The sequence below is a fragment of the Bubalus kerabau genome, chromosome 21, assembly GCF_029407905.1.
Source record: "Bubalus kerabau isolate K-KA32 ecotype Philippines breed swamp buffalo chromosome 21, PCC_UOA_SB_1v2, whole genome shotgun sequence".
In the NCBI taxonomy this organism is placed as follows: Eukaryota; Metazoa; Chordata; class Mammalia; order Artiodactyla; family Bovidae; genus Bubalus; species Bubalus kerabau.
The window spans coordinates 7,887,914-7,904,144 of NC_073644.1; the positions used below are offsets into that span (position 1 = coordinate 7,887,914).

Below are 16,231 nucleotides of genomic sequence, written 5' to 3' on the forward strand. Positions count from 1 at the left end.
GAAATCCCATGGACAAAGAAGCCTGGTGAGCTTAAGTCCATGGGGTTGCAAAAAGTCAGACTCGACTGAGCAACAACAATAACAGCAATAAAAGTAATGGGGAAATTATGGAATATAACTAAAATATTTTCTTGCGTCTATGAGTAGGAAACTGTATAAATAAGATAGATTTTGAAGGGAGATGGTGTTTCATCATCCCTAAAAATAAGGCTGGGGAAACTAGCATGGTGGTGAGCCATAAAGTATCAGGACATTCTGCACTGAAGGTACAAAATTTATAGGTCCCCCAGGAATGCTTCAGAGTGCTCTGTGATGGGAATTTGAAACTGTGAGAATCCAGGGCTCTTTCATTCTCTGGAGAGATTGTCTAAGAGAAATCAATGCGCTGATTCATCAGCCTGGCAGCCTCCTTCCAGGGCTGGGGATGTAGCTCAGTGGTAGAGCATATGCTTTGCATGCATGAGGCCCCAGGTTCAATCCCTGGCATCTCCACGTCCTTCAACTAATGGTGCTGATTTGTTTTTTAGTTTCATTTTTAAGACAGCATGACTTCACAGGAGGACACGTCACCAGTGTTACATATTCATATAAATTACAGGTACCACCCTACCCTTTTCAATGAACTATGTGTATTGCTAATGATGTGATAGCATCTTCTCTCAGTATTAATAACATAGTTTTTATTAATACAAAATAAAAATATAGCCTTTCCAACAAATCTTTATTACTCTCTTTGATTCATATACATTTCTGTTAACATCCACCTTCTTTTAATAAACCCATATAAATGGTCAGACAGAAACTTACCTGCTATGCTATGGGCATGACCCACTTAAAGAATAAAAGTACAACAAAGATATTCATAACAGTCCTTATTTCTACAGTATTTGCACCTGTAATGCATGCATGCTCTGTTATTCAGTAATGCCTGATTCTTTGCCACTATAATATTGTGTTAGTATTTGCAGCAAAGTTATATAAGCTAACTGTGCCAGGACTACCTCATTTTATTATTGCTTTATTATCCTAGACAATTACATGATTTAAGTGTGGTATAATTCATGGAATTACAGTGGATTCATTGAGATCAAGCCTTTGATAGCTATCTCAATTTTGATCACCATATACAAGGGCGTATAGAATAAAAGCTTTTTTTAAAGCTGTATATCTTGGGTGGAGAGGAAGTTGACTCAAATCTCAGGATAAGTTTTGGGTTCTCCCCACCCACACAAGTGAAACCTCTCGACCCTGGGCCTTGCTAAGACCCAGAACTGAAGGTGGTCCACTTTCTGCACACCTTAGAGGCCATCACTGATGATCACACAGATGCATGCGTTAATTGTTCACTCTCTGCTATGAAGTATTATTCTATTTTGAAGAGTATTCCATCTTTTGAGGGGGGGGGAACAATAGTGACATGGATTCAGATTAGCATGATGTAATGACAAAGTCAAGTGATGTCTCTGGCAAGTCCTCCCCTTCCTGCATTATGGGTCTCTTGAGTCTTTGGTTATGTTTTTATACTCTGTCATCTGTTGAGTTGTATTTACGGGTCTCATGTGAACAGAATTAAGATAACCCTTGGGCTGCCAATCAGCCTTTCTTCTTGGATAACACTTGACAATATTTGAAATGAATGAAGCTTCAGTTTCCCCTCCGTGCTGAACCTCACCCAAAAGTTGGCATTGATGGCCTTCACTTGTTTGCATGATGAATAAATCCTCAAGATGAGCTGTTCATCGCATAATTTGCTAGGATAAATCTAAGCCCATCAGATTAAAGACATTTTTAATTATGTAACACAAGGTACTACATGGGTTCATATTTCAGAGGAATATTAAAAACTCCCTTAACTTATTCACAGTCTTTGAGAAGCTATTAAACCTGAGACAAGAAGCAAGCAGTCTCTCTAATTACGAACATCTATTACACATTTTATTGCTTCCTTTGAAATCGTATCTCTTCTCAGCATGCTCTTAATGTCAGGGTTCCTTTTCTTAGTGCCCTGAGATGTTTGGAAAGGGGAGAAGTGTTACGGGCACCGACTCTGCCCCCGTCACTACCTGCCCGGGCTGTGACAGTCCCCGTACTTTCCTGACAGCCTTAACTACATCCTTCTCTTTCTCTCAGCACTTAGGTGTGACCGAACTGTCAAGCTCTTGAACTGGAGTCAAATGCTATTCCATTTTTTTTTTCTTTCGTATTCTGGAAAATGAGAGGACTGTCACAGAAGTAAAAGCTGAAACCATAAAACAAATAAATAGCTGCTGAAAGTTTTCTATGCCACAGAAAGAACAGACACGAAAAAAGGAAAGAGCATGACATCTGGTGATGGGGACAATGACGGCAAGAGTTTGCTGCGCGTCTGGCTTCACTTCCAGCATCTCGTTCATCCTGTAGAGCATCCTTAGGAGGTGCGTGCTATTTTAAGCCCTATTTTAAAGTTGAGGAAACTGGTGAACCAGGGCACTGAAAAATTGCCTCCGGTGGTATGTTTAGCAAGGAGTGTGGCCGCTAAACAGAAGGGCGAATCAGTCTGGCTTTGAGGCTAAACAGCTTTATACTGTTGTGAAATACATTCGTTTGTATGGGTTTCCATTCCTGCGCTTGAACATAGGAGGTAGTAGAAGCCAGAGCAGAGATAGTCTGGGCTTCGTTGCTAGTTGCAGTCCACGCTCAGGATTTGGACTATGTGTCTGGTAAGGTTTTACAGCTGCGTGAGTGCCTGATAAATTGCTTCAGTCATGTCCGACTTGTTGTGACCCCATGGACTGTAGCCTATCAGCACCCCTCAATAGTTATATTTCACAGAAAATGGCATTTGGGGGGATTTGAAAAAAGTTAACATATTTTACATGCCTTGCGGAGTTCCTGATACGTTCAGTTCAGTTCAGTTCAGTCGCTCAGTTGTGTCTGACTCTTTGCAACCCCATGAATTGCAGCAGGTTAGGCCTCCCTGTCCATCGCCATCTCCTGGAGTTCACTCAAATTCACGTCCATCGAGTCGGTGATGCCATCCAACCATCTTATCCTCTGTTGCCTCCTTCTCCTCCTGCCCCCAATCCCTCCCAGCATCAGAGTCTTTTCCAATGAGTCAACTCTTCGCATGAGGTGGCCAAAGTACTGGAGTTTCAGCTTCAGCATCATTCCTTCCAAAGAAATCCCAGGGCTGATCTCCTTCAGAATGGACTGGTTGGATCTCCTTGCAGTCCAAGGGACTCTCAACAGTCTTCTCCAACACCACACTTCAAAAGCATCAATTCTTCGGCGCTCAGCCTTCTTCACAGTCCAACTCTCACATCCATACTTGACCATTGGAAAAACCATAGCCTTGATTAGACAGACCTTTGTTGGCAAAGTAATGTCTCTGCTTTTGAATATGCTATCTAGGTTGGTCATAACTTTCCTTCCAAGGAGTAAGTGTCTTTTAATTTCATGGCTGCAGTCACTATCTGCAGTAATTTTAGAGCCCCCCAAAATAAAGTCTGACACTGTTTCCCCTGTTTCCCCATCTATTTCCCATGAAGTGATGGGACCAGATGCCATGATCTTCGTTTTCTGAATGTTGAGCTTTAAGCCAACTTTTTCACTCTCCTCTTTCACTTTCATCAAGAGTCTCTTTAGTTCCTCTTCACTTTCTGCCATAAGGGTGGTGTCATCTGCATATCTGAGGTTATTGATATTTCTCCCGGCAATCCCTGATACATTGGCAATCAATAAATGTGAGTTCTTATTGTGTCCTTCTCTTAAATGATAGAAAGATGGTATCCATGAAGCCTTATAATTCTAAAACAAAGAATTTCAAGAATTCTCCAAATTCTGAACTATAACTGATGAAAAATATATAACTACATGAAAACGCAAATAATCCCAAAATGAAATATTTTAAGAAAAATTATTGAAGAAGGATTCAAATGGAATTCAGAGTGTGGTAAAAGTGTTTGGAGTTTGGAAAAGGTTGGAAACTTCTGAAAAGGCTTGGAGGAGAGTTTTCTAAGGTTAGGGAGACAGGTTGCAGAGCCATTGAAGGAGGCAAAAATGTGTTCACCATCCCTAAAGGGACAAGACATGCGGCAGAGGCCGGACGGTGCGAGACTTGCTACAGAGATCGATGTGCCCGCGCTGGATAGGAGCAGAGAGTTAATAGTGGCACAGGGTCAGAGAGCAGGAGCTAAAGCACGGAAGGAAACTTTCAATCAAAGTTGGGATGACTGCAAAAGTCTAGGGAGTTTGCTCCTGAGCCTGGCAATCAAGGAAGCTAACCATTTAAGGTTAGACTCCGTGGCTTTTTGCATTTTTTCATTTCCTCTTTTCCTTGATTCTCTAGCATTTATTTTGGAATCATTCTCTCTTCCAAACTTCCTCAGGTCTGCAGGCTATTATTTATGCATCTCCACTGAACTCTCATATACCCCATGCTTCTTTTTATTACAAAACTTATCACACCTGACTGCAGTTTCTTGGCCATGTGTCTCTTTCAACTGTGAGCTCCCAGAGAACAGAGATCATCTCTTCCTCATCTGCATGCTTTTTATAAACCATTTTACATTTATAGAGAAATTGAGAAGGTAATAAAGTCCTCATGTATGTCATGCAGTACATATCTTTTCAAACTGTCCTGTTTTATTTATTATCTATCAGATTTCTTCATGTTTTCCATGACTTCATAGCATAGGAATAATTAAAATGTGACAAAAATAAAGTTTATATAATGGGAGTATGTTTTCATCTACAGTGGTTATCATGAGGTGTTATGAGGCACCTGGAGTTTTGTTATTATTATTATTAGTTATTTGTTTTGTTTTTTGCTATTGCAGATGTTTAGTGCTAGAGTCGGGGGCATCTGTGATTCAAGGGTATGAATTTGGGAGTCTTTGAATTGCCCAAAAATATATGCAATATCAGCAGCATGCCAGGTTTCCCCGTCCATCACCAACTCCTGGAGTTTATTCAAACTCATGTCCATTGAGTCAGTGATGTCATCCAACCATCTCATCCTCTGCCTTGCAAGGCGGGGGATGAGTGATCCCCTTCTCCTCCTGCCTTCAATCTTTCCAAGAATCAGGGTCTTTTCAAATGAGTCAGTTCTTCACATCAGGTGGCCAAAGTATTGGTTTCAGCTTTAGCATCATTCTTTCCAAAGAACACCCAGGGCTGATCTTCTTTAGAATGGACTGGTTGGATCTCCTTGCAGTCCAAGGGACTCTCAAGAGTCTTCTCCAACACCACAGTTCAAAAGCATCAATTCTTTGGCACTCAGCTTTTTTACAGTCCAGCTCTCACATCCATACATGACTACTGGAAAAACCATAGCTTTGACTAGATGGACATTTGTTGGCAAAGTAATGTCTCTGGTTTTTAATATGCTGTCTAGATTGGTCATAATTTTTCTTCCAAGGAGCAAGCATCTTTTAATTTCATGACTGCAGTCACCATCTGCAGTAATTTTGGGGTCCCGCAAAATCAATTTTGTCACTGTTTCCACTCTATATACACAGACATGTATTCGTGAGGGCTATGTCTTTTTTTAATTCAAAGTTTTCTTCCTCTAATATATTTTTATGCTGGAATCACACTCAAGCTATATTTGGCAGTTGTGATAACACATCACATGTCTTATACACTCAAAAATCTATTGTTGAATTAAGAATTTCTAATATTGGTCACTGGTCTTCCCAGGTGGCTCAGTGGTAAAGAATCTAACTGCACTGCAGGAGATACAAGTTTGATTCCTGGGTTGGGAAGATCCCCAGGAGAAAGAAATGGCAACCCACTCCAATAAACTTGCCTGGTAAACTCTATGGAGAAAGGAGCCTGGCAGCCTATAGTCCATGGGGTCCCAAAAGAGATGGGACATGACTTAGCGATTAAACAGCGACAAGTATTGATCACGAGAGGAAAAAAACCAGATGCTTATGGTGATTTGGATCTCCTGTTGTTTTAACTGTAATGGTAAAAACCTTGAATGTGTTCTGTAACTGCTGAAACACACTGACAGAAATGTCTGTCTTGAATAATGACGTGAAACAGTCACCCATAAGCACCCTTTAGAAAACTGGAAATTATTGTCTATTACAATGTCCAGAGAAGTAAGCTTCAGAAAAAGAGACAAATCTGCTGGAAATTGCATCCTTGGAATGGTCATTCAGCTGAGCCTCAGCTCTGATCTGAGCACTCCTGTGAATGACGCCCAGACAGCTGCGATGAGTGAGGAAGTAGGTCAGGTTGTCACTGTGAGAAAAGGATTTTCCACTCACTTCAAATACCTGGTGGGGGCAGGGGAAACTATTCTGGGCCTAGCCTGCTTATCTTCACCTTAATTTAATTCCTCTCCTTTTATAGAACTGCTAAAATCTGGGCTCTAGTTAATAATCTGTCTCTTTATCAGTAAGTCAAACAGAAAGCACGTTGGTACTCAGACCAGAGGTGTTTGCAGATTAACCCTGGGGCTGTGAGAGCCCAGTGCTGTGTTATGTCCCAGACTGCCAGGCCACTCTCCAGTGATCCAGGGGCTCCTCCACAGGTTTTCACTTTGCAGCTTTTCCAAACATGACTCCACTTAAATTTCCTTCAGTCTCTGGTCCTTGTATATAAACATTCTTATTTGTGTAACTTGTGGTGGCTTTTTCTTCCTGATTTGCTCAGATTGATGTCCTGAGATTAGCATTCATTTTTTTTTCTTCCAAAATAGTTGAGGATTTATTTGCACATTTGTAGACTGTTACAGATTTCTCAGGTGGTACAGTTATAAAGACTCCCCTACCAATGGAGGAGACACAAGAGATGTGGGTTTGATCCTTAGGTCAGGAAGATCACCTAGAGAAGGAAATGACACCTCACTCCAGTATTCTTGCCTGGAAAATTCCACAGACAGAGGAGCCTGGCGGGCTGCAGGTCACAGAGTCTTAGACACAACTGAGTGCGTGCGTGCTCACACACACACACACACACACACACAGACTGTTATATTTTATGTATTTACTTTACCAAAGAGCAAAAAAAAAAACAAAAAAACTGAGATGCAAATTACATATTGAGTGATTACTTTTTTATTGAATTTATACTCAGTTGAAAAAAATTTAAAATATCATACATTTATGTTACTTTATATGTAACATAAACACTTCTCATGTAAGTCAAAATCATAGAAGAGTAATTAGATATTCTTGCCCAATACAGAATATACACCCCATGGTGCACTTATGGTCCTTACAAAGTGCATAAACTAAGTGGAACATAGAAACGAATATCACTAGTAGTTCATGATTCATAGCCAATCGAGTACATTCATTGCAATCTATTTGCAAGGTAGAGAGTTTAAACAATCATTTAAAATGGTGACCTCCAAACTTTTGGGCACCAGGCTTGGATTTCTTGAAAGACAATTTTTTCATGGACCACGGCTGGGGGAGTTGGTTTCAGGATGAGTCAAGTGCGTTAAGCTTACTGTGTACTTTGTTTCTGTTATCATTAAGAGAAGAAGAGTTGCTCAGTTGTGTCCGAGTCTTTGCGACCCCATGGACTGTAGCCCACCAGGCTCCTCTGTCCATGGGGTTTTCCAGGCAATAGTACTGGAGTGGTTTGCAATTTCCTTCTCCAGGGGATCTTCCCAATCCAGGGATCGAACCTGGGTCTCCCGCATTGTAGACAGACGCTTTACTGTCTGAGCCACCAGGGAGGTCTGTTATCATTACAACTCACCAAACAATTATACAGCTCACCACAATGCAGGATCAGCGGGAGCCCTGAGCTTGTTTTTCTGCAGCTGGAAGGTTCCCTCTGGGGGTGATGGGAGAGTGATGGGGAGTGGCTGTAAATACGTATGAAGCTTCTAGCAGTTGCTGGCCACTTACCTCCTGCTGTGTAGCCCAGTATTTGTCCATGGCCTTGGGGCTGGGGACTCCTATTTAAACAGTGTTATGCAGATATGGGTCTGGAAGAAATTCTTCCTAAATATGATAAATACTGATTTTATCTTGAAATTTCTTTCATGTGTACAAGCAATGCTCAAAATCAAGATTTAAATATACATGTCTACGTGTTCAATTTGCATACTCAAGAAATGGTTAATTGAGCTTGCTACTTGGCTTTTTAAATTTTTTTTAAGATGTAGACCATTAAAAAAATCTTTCTTAAATTTGTTATAATTTTGCTTCTGTTTTATGCTTTTGTTTTTTTGGCCATGAACTATTGTGGGATTTTAGTTCTCCAACCACGAATTGAACCCACTCCCCCTGCATTGGGAAGGGAAGTCTTAACCATTGGATTGATATGGAAGTTTCAACTACTTGAGTTTTTACTTGGCAATTATTGTGATCCAACCTGTAAAAAGAGAGTACTAGCTCCATCAACATGTTGAGAAAGATTTAATTTCCAGTTGTCAACGCTGCTATGAAGTCTGTCCTACAGAGTCTTTGGTGAGCACTGCCCACGTGTATTCTTTTGCTATTTGATGGTATTTGTCACATTTGAGGCTGCCACCTATGATGATGTCAGCTAGACTTGCTATTATCACTCAGAACCCATTTCACAAACAGCAATGGATGTAACGGAAGGTGGGAACAAAAACATTTTCTGAAATTAACTGGAGGATTGCACACTGTCATCTCTTTCTCTTGGCCATAGACAGGTGCTTTCTCCTTACACGTGTGTGAAGCTGGGGAAGAGTCACCACCTCTTGATGACCTTGTGGGTGGGGAGGTCTTCACAGTTTCACATCACGTGGTGCCCCCTTGGGGGTGCTCTCAATACCTTTGTATTTACCTTTGGAGTAAAATGCATTACACTTTGTGATGTTTGTGTATTTAAAGATCATTTAATACCTCCTTCAGGGATAATATTCTGGACTTTGCAACTCTGAGGTTGGTAAATGTGAAAATGTCCAATTACAAGGCATTATTAAGCTATACATTATTAAGTCTCTATTTCTCTATAATGCAAGAGTAACTGAAAAAAAGCATTTGAGAAGTGGAGCTTCTCTATTAATAATAAATTTTTAAAACCACTTCTCTATGCTATTAACTTCAGATTTCTTGAGACAGCAATTATATTATCATGGTGTTTCATATTGCTCCAAGTCCTCTCTATGGATCTCCAGTTAGTATTCCAAAAATTATAGATTCCTCACATTCTTCAGATAATCCAATTTACTAGGATTGAGGCTGAGATCTGACTTTTTCAGAGTGATATCTGCATTTCTGAGCAGTTTAGCTTTTACAGTTTATGTTAGAAATAAACCGGCCCTTCAGAAGTTGTGATGCATCTGTAAGTAATCTGTCATGTAGAAAATTGTATATAAATGCATGCTTCCTCAATATAATGCTACTCAATTTCCAGAGTAAACAAGAAGTAAATAAGAAGACTGAGGCAACATTTTATTTCTCACTAAGTAAATAGATTTACATGATTGGCATAATCAATCATTGTTTCCCCTGTCTTGAAAGATGTTAAGCAGCAAACTACTTAAAATACAAAGGCAGTAGAACATTTAACCTTTTTCTATGTTAGGAAATGGAGAGAAAAGTAATTTTTTCCGGGAAAGTATGAATAACAAATATGGAGACTATTAAAACTCTTGGTCTGTTTCCTCCTATACTTTGCTGACAAGCAAATGTTGTTGATTACCATGTCTTTAAGAAAGAACTCAACCCATATATGGAAATGGCAACCCACTCCAGTATTCTTGCCTGGAGGATCCTATGGACAAAGAAGCCTGGCAGGCTACAGTCCAGGGGTCACAAAAGAATCAGACACGACTGAGCGATTAAACAACAACAACACATATAGGAATATGCCCTTTTGAATCTATCAATTGTGACTCTGCAATTTATTTTCTACTCTTGCAATGTTTCAACAAAATGTTACTTCATTGTGAGTAAACAACTGCTTAAATATAAGACTCATGAATAATTTTCTTTGGTTGCTTCTCTTCCGTACACCTATACATACACTCAAATTGAAAGCAATCAAATCATTATAGACTTTGTCATGGATTACCAATATGGCTGACTTCTTTGTGATTGTGATGGGTATCATCTGCAAACTAATTTCTCAAAAATATCATTTATGTGGGCAGAAATCTACAAGAAAAATGACTAGCCTTTTTGAAAAAAAAATGAAAAAAAATGGTTTAAGGTATGGTCAAAATTTTGTACACACATCAGATCTCATAGACTAAATAAGCAGATATACATGTTAAAGCCTTACCAAGGGCGTGAGCTCTGGGGTCAGAATTTCAGCTCTTCCTTTAATAGCTGTGACCTTAAGCTAGTTATTTATACTTTCTGTATCTCTGTTGTTTATTTGATAAGGGATGGAATGATAGTATCTATCTGATAGGATTGTTGGGAAGATTCAATAAGCTAATAAATGTAAAATATTTTGAAGAGTGATTGGAAATGATGTTTTGTAATTGCTAATTACTGTTACCTCATTTAACTTTATCAAAACCCTATGAGTTAGTAATTTTACTTTTCTGGTTTTTTTGAGATGAAAATCTCCTGAGATTTAGCAATTTTAATTAACTTGCTCAAGGTCACATATCTTGTTAAGTATTTTAGTAAGAATTATAGCCCAGACTTTATGATCCAAGGCCATGTATTTAACTTCTATGCTATAATTTCTCAATCCACATGCATTTCTCATCTTCCTCTTGCATTGTCCATAAGGACAATTCTCTAAAATTTCCACCACTGGTATTGTTGTGGCGCAGGCTAGAGCTTATCTATCCTACTGCTTTCAGTAACCTAATTGCCATGTGCTTTACTTTTGTTTTCAGATCAGTTAGAATCTCATCAAAGAAGTGGACTTAAATAATAAGACTCCTTCAAAGTCTATATTATCATCCTGAGGGAGTACTGTTTGCTTAATAAACATGATTTGATTGGAGCAATTCTGGAAAGACAAGCTCAGAAATGTGCACAAATTCAAGTACAAATTTCTGTATGAATTTTCTAAAGTATTGTCAAATATATTTAGCAAAACATTTTCCGTCAATCTGCAGTCATAATTCCATTCCTCATAGTTCTTGATGCTTAGGTTAAGGGTTGAATAGGGCACCTCTGCATAGTGCTAACAAGAGGAAGGAGTACACTGGGGCCAAAGGAAAAAGCATGTGGGTTGTGCCACCTGGCCAAAAGGCACGTGTAATAATTTAACTGCACAGTGCAAATGGCATTCGAAATCTGTGTTCTCGCTAGTTGCCAAGTCTAAGCTTGCTTCACAAAACTAGAGTTACTTGGAGTGATTCTGAATTATAAAATGGTAGTCTGCAAAGAACAGCTGTGGTCTAAACTCAGTAGATGTGAAACGTGTCTATACAGGGTAATCTAGAATAAAATGTACTTGCTTGAGTTAGTGAATTAGTGACCTTGCAAGGTGGATAGACATTCACCTCATCTTAGGCAGCTGAATATTTACTATGTCATATCTTGCACTATAGAGGCAATAGAGCAAAGACTCTGGTGGGACTCAAGTGTCACGTGTAGAACACTTAGTAGCAGTAACCTACCACTTCACCCCTTTCCTAAACTTAGGGTAAGTGTCTATATTCAACAACACTTATAAGCACTTGGGTGACTGCCAGGGTATACATATAGTAAGAGGAAGTGAATATATAGCTTGACATTTCTAATAACACATGCTCGTGTGTGCTAAGTCACTTCAGTCATATCTGACTTTTGGACCATAGCCCACTGGACTCCTCAGTCCATAGGATTTCAAGGCAAGAATACTGGGGTGGGTTGCCATGCCCTCCTCTGGGGGATTTTCCTGGCCCAGGGATCAAACCTGCATCTCTTAAGTCTCCTGCTTTGGCAGGCAGCCTCTTTACCACTAGCGCCACCTGAGAACCCTGTCGTGCATAGCACATGCTATGTCTTTATGGGCCTCCCAGGTCCACTAGTGGTAAAGAATCCACCTGCCAATTCAGGAGACGCAAGAGATGTGGACTTGATCCCTGGGTTGGAAGGATCCCCTGGAGGAGGAAATGGCACCCCACTCCAGTATTCTTGCCTGAAAAATTTCATGGACAGAGGAGCCTGCCAGGCTACAGTCCATGGGGCCATAGACAGTCTGAGCATATCTTCTTTCTAAGAAATATTTTAGTAAGGATATGCACAAGTGTATTTGTGATAAAGTATGATTATTAATGTATATGGTTCTCCTGCATTAATTTATATACATATATTAAACGTGATCTGTTTCCCGAAGTACCCTTTTGAAGATAGATGTGATGTCAACATTTATGCAAAGAATGTCATTTATGTTTCAGCTTGAAAATAGAGGAAATTTTAAAAAGATATGATCTGAATTATAGTGTGTCTTTCCTCATTACAATGCGTAAAACTCCTAATTAATAAAGTACTTTCTCTCCATCAACAAGGTTTAATGTTATAAAATAATATTTCCAATACTGAATTACCTATGTCAAAAAACAGTAAATCTCACGACACAGAATTTTACATCACTAAATTCAGCCATTAGCAGTGTTTTATGGGTCAGTAAACTATTTAAAATGGACTCCAATAGCCAAATGTTGTCCATAGGGACATTCTCTTTTTACCTAAATTTTAGCACTTCTACCTTGGAACAAAATCACAGATTACATAATCATTTCCAGTAGCACACTATTCTGTGACACAACCACTTCAGGTATGTTGTAATATATGCTTCTCACAACTTTGAGGATACTGTACTTGTTTAAAGTAATTTAGTGAGTAGATTTGACAGTATAAATTTGTATGACTAGATCAAGGTTTAATTTCACTTGCTATATAAATATGAATTGCAATTTCATTGAAAATACTTGGACATTTATTGCCACCTATCAAAAAATTTAAGATAGCAATGAGAATGACCAATTATTAAAACAGATTTTAAAAGGAGCAATAATAAATAAGAAGCTTCACAAAAATTCTGACTTTTGAAAAAGTCAAAAAAAGTCAAAATTGAAAAGCTAAGATTAAGATGGTGTTTGGACAGGGGATATAGAAATACCCAACTCCATTTTTTTCTGTAACTCAATGCCATTTTTTTAAAAAGTGAATTTGTTAACATCAGGTTTACCTCACAAGTGATCTCTCCCACCCACACCTAACATGGAGCCACTGGTTTTTATGTTCTTCATGCCTTGAGCATAAAATCTTCCCACTAAAGATGTTTGCTGCCCCATATTTGCTCATCTCAAGCCACAGGAAGCAAATGACCCTCCCCCTCAACACAGAAGCTCTGTACCAAGTAGTGGTAACCAGCTCAGCAGCCACACCTACCCAACCGGCCAGCTTCTCACCATCTCCTGTGTCCCGTATATGCTTAGTCGCTCAGGCATGTCTTACTCTGAGACCCCATAGACTGTAGCCCACCAGGCTCCTCTGTCCATGGGATTTTTCAGGCAAGAATACTGGAGTGGGTTGCCATGCCCTCCTCCAGGGGATCTTCCCAACCCAGGGATTGAACCAAGTCTCCTGCATTGCTGTGAACCCAACTCTTCTCAAAAAATTACATTTTTTTAAAATTAAAAAAGGTCTAATCCCATCTGTGTAGATAGAACTTTAATTACAAGTGATATCTAATGTTTTGCATTGCTTGTTTACTAATATTCATTAAAAAAAGTCTCTGGTGGTTCAGTGGCCAAAAACTCTGAGCTCCCAATGCTGGGGGCCTGAGTTTGATCCTTGGTCAGAGACCTAGATCCCGCATGCCACAATTAAGAATTACAGAAAAAGCTCTATAAGGTGTAAGTTGTTAATAAAACTCTATTAAATTAAAAAAAAAAACCTCAGTACAGCCTAAATAAATAAATATTTAAATATATATATGTCTACATGAATTTACAATTAAAATATAAATTTAAGTTTCATTTAAAAAATTGTAATGTAAAAACCAAATGGCATAAAAAGAAAAATGTCTTGACCAAGGTATCAGAATATATTAAAAACAAACAAAAAAAAACCCCCAAAAAACAAACGAACCAAACCAAAACAAGGCCTAAGTTATCTCCTGAGAGAGAAAGACTTTAGCTAAGGATAGCCATGAATATCTAGCAAGTCTCTTGCTCATTTATTTTCCAAGTCCTGGGCTGATGGACAAATCATTTTCCTAGCTGGGTGATAGTAGCTGGAAATAGCAGCATGTCAGAGGATTTAAAACTGCCTGCATATTGTACACAATCCTCGCTCCTCAAGTTGCATATGTTTTACTTAATAAAAAGGAATTAAAAACCTGAACATCTTTCACCAAATAAAATACGGGAATAGTGACTTATTTATATGAAACTTTTCATTCACTTCCATCATATCCTTCCTTTTGTAGAACGTTTGAGGAATGAGCATGTGTTTCAGAATTCTCACTTTAGGACTGTTCACTCACAGGGTTTTACTTAAAATTAGATCTGGATCCATATGGTATCACAGAAGTAAAAGATCTTGCCTTCAGTTGCAAGGGAAAACACATTGATCATATGCTTCCACCCTGCTGGAAAGTGGAATGTTTTTCCCTTTTATTAAGTAGGAACACAATGAGCCCCACGATCAGAGCACAGCTTATGGTCCTGAACCACAGGACTTGGCAACTGTAGCCCCTCGTGGATTGTGAAGCACTCATGCTCCCGGGATAAATGTAAACGGAAAACTATCTAACTTGCCAGTTGGTACACCAAATACCCATGAAATGCTACCCCAAGGGTGGTCATGCCTTGAGGCCCATATGTTCCGGCAGCTGTCTTAACTCCTATTCCAACCTCCAGGGTAAACATAGCAACTTGTTACTTGGGTCACATGAGTGAGTTGTCAAACTTTTCCTATGCCCTAGTATTTCACAAAACTAGAGAGACAAAACAGGCAACACAGAGAATAGAAAGGCCTAAAGGGAACACTATTATCCTTACCGTGGTATCACTAAATGGGAGGAGGAAATTATCTTGCTTTGGAAAATTATGGTTTACTTTGCAAGTAGAATTTTTGTCTTAGCTGATGGTAATCTGCCTGCAATGCAGGAGACCCCAGTTCGATCCCTGAAAAGTGACGATCCCCTGGAGAAGGGAATGGCAACCCACTCTAGTATTCTTGCCCAGAGAGTTCCTAGGACAGAGGAGCCTGCCAAGCTACAGTCCCTACAGTCCACAGGGTTGCAAAGAGTAGAGCATGGCAGAGCGACTAACATTTTCAATGTTTTTAACTTTTCACTAATAGGCACCAGTATGCCTTTCGTTTAATTTTTCTAATTAACAAGTGGGAAGATATTTTATTTTATTAATAAATTAGAAAAATGGTGCAGGGCAAATGTCTGAGAGAGGCATTAATTAGATACACATTGGTGTGTTCTGCTATTTCTTCTAAGTGTTTTCATCACCGAGTAGGTCGTAGCAATGTTAGTCCCTAGTTTTCCCAGAGTGGAGTTTCTGTCCCTCCTCTCAACCTTACAACCCGGCACTAATATCAGGTTTAATTGACAACCTGCTTGGAAAAGACTTGGTGACAGGGTTGTGTTTCTTCTCACTGATATAAAGCGAAGAATATTTAGACTATAGTCCTTATACTAACGGCACATAGCCTTCTGGTAGCACACATCTTAGTATACAAAGGGGCACATGTGTTAATGAGCTCTCAAAGCACTGGGTTTGGACCAGGAAGACAGAACAGCAGTCGGAAGCATGGCTGTTGCAGTTGTGAAAACGTGCCTGCCAGATGCTCTGGCTTTGGTGGCCAGACGCTCCTGGTGTTCCGTATCTGTTTGCCAGGCATCATGCAGCTATTCTCATTGCTGCGCTTGGCACTTTCTTCCTGTCTTCTCCAGCTTCTTTCCTTCCTGATCTCTAGGACACCGGGCTCTCTGTGCTTTTGCTCCCTTTCACACACGCCCTCTGTCCTTTTGCTTCACGCTTGTCTTCTTTCCACCCTGTAGACACTGGTGTTCTCTGTGATGCTCGCCTCTCTTCAGTCCCTTAGATTCTTTCATTTACTCACGATTTGACTTCAGGGTGCCTTCAGCACTCAAAGTCTGATTGGTCTACAGTGGAACTCACTCTTTGCCTCTGTCCTGCCCCACCCAACCCAAGCTTACTCCTCCTGGTGGTCTTTCTCAGGACGGATGGTGGCCCTGACCTCACACTGATCATTTCCACTGAAAACCTTGACATCGTCATAGATTCTTCGTCCTCGCTTTTCTCCGCTGAACTGATGATTACAAAGTTGTACTGTATCTTCATCCTGCATATTTCTGAGCACCGCACCCT

At 39.7% G+C, this 16,231-nt stretch overlaps 1 non-coding gene across 1 annotated transcript; it reads left to right on the top strand.

Annotated features, from left to right (window-relative positions):
- Nucleotides 1-420: 420 nt before the first annotated feature.
- On the top strand, nucleotides 421-492 carry TRNAA-UGC (transfer RNA alanine (anticodon UGC)). Its single transcript has one exon. It is a non-coding gene; the product is annotated as a tRNA-Ala (tRNA).
- The last annotated feature ends 15,739 nt before the right edge of the window (nucleotides 493-16,231 follow it).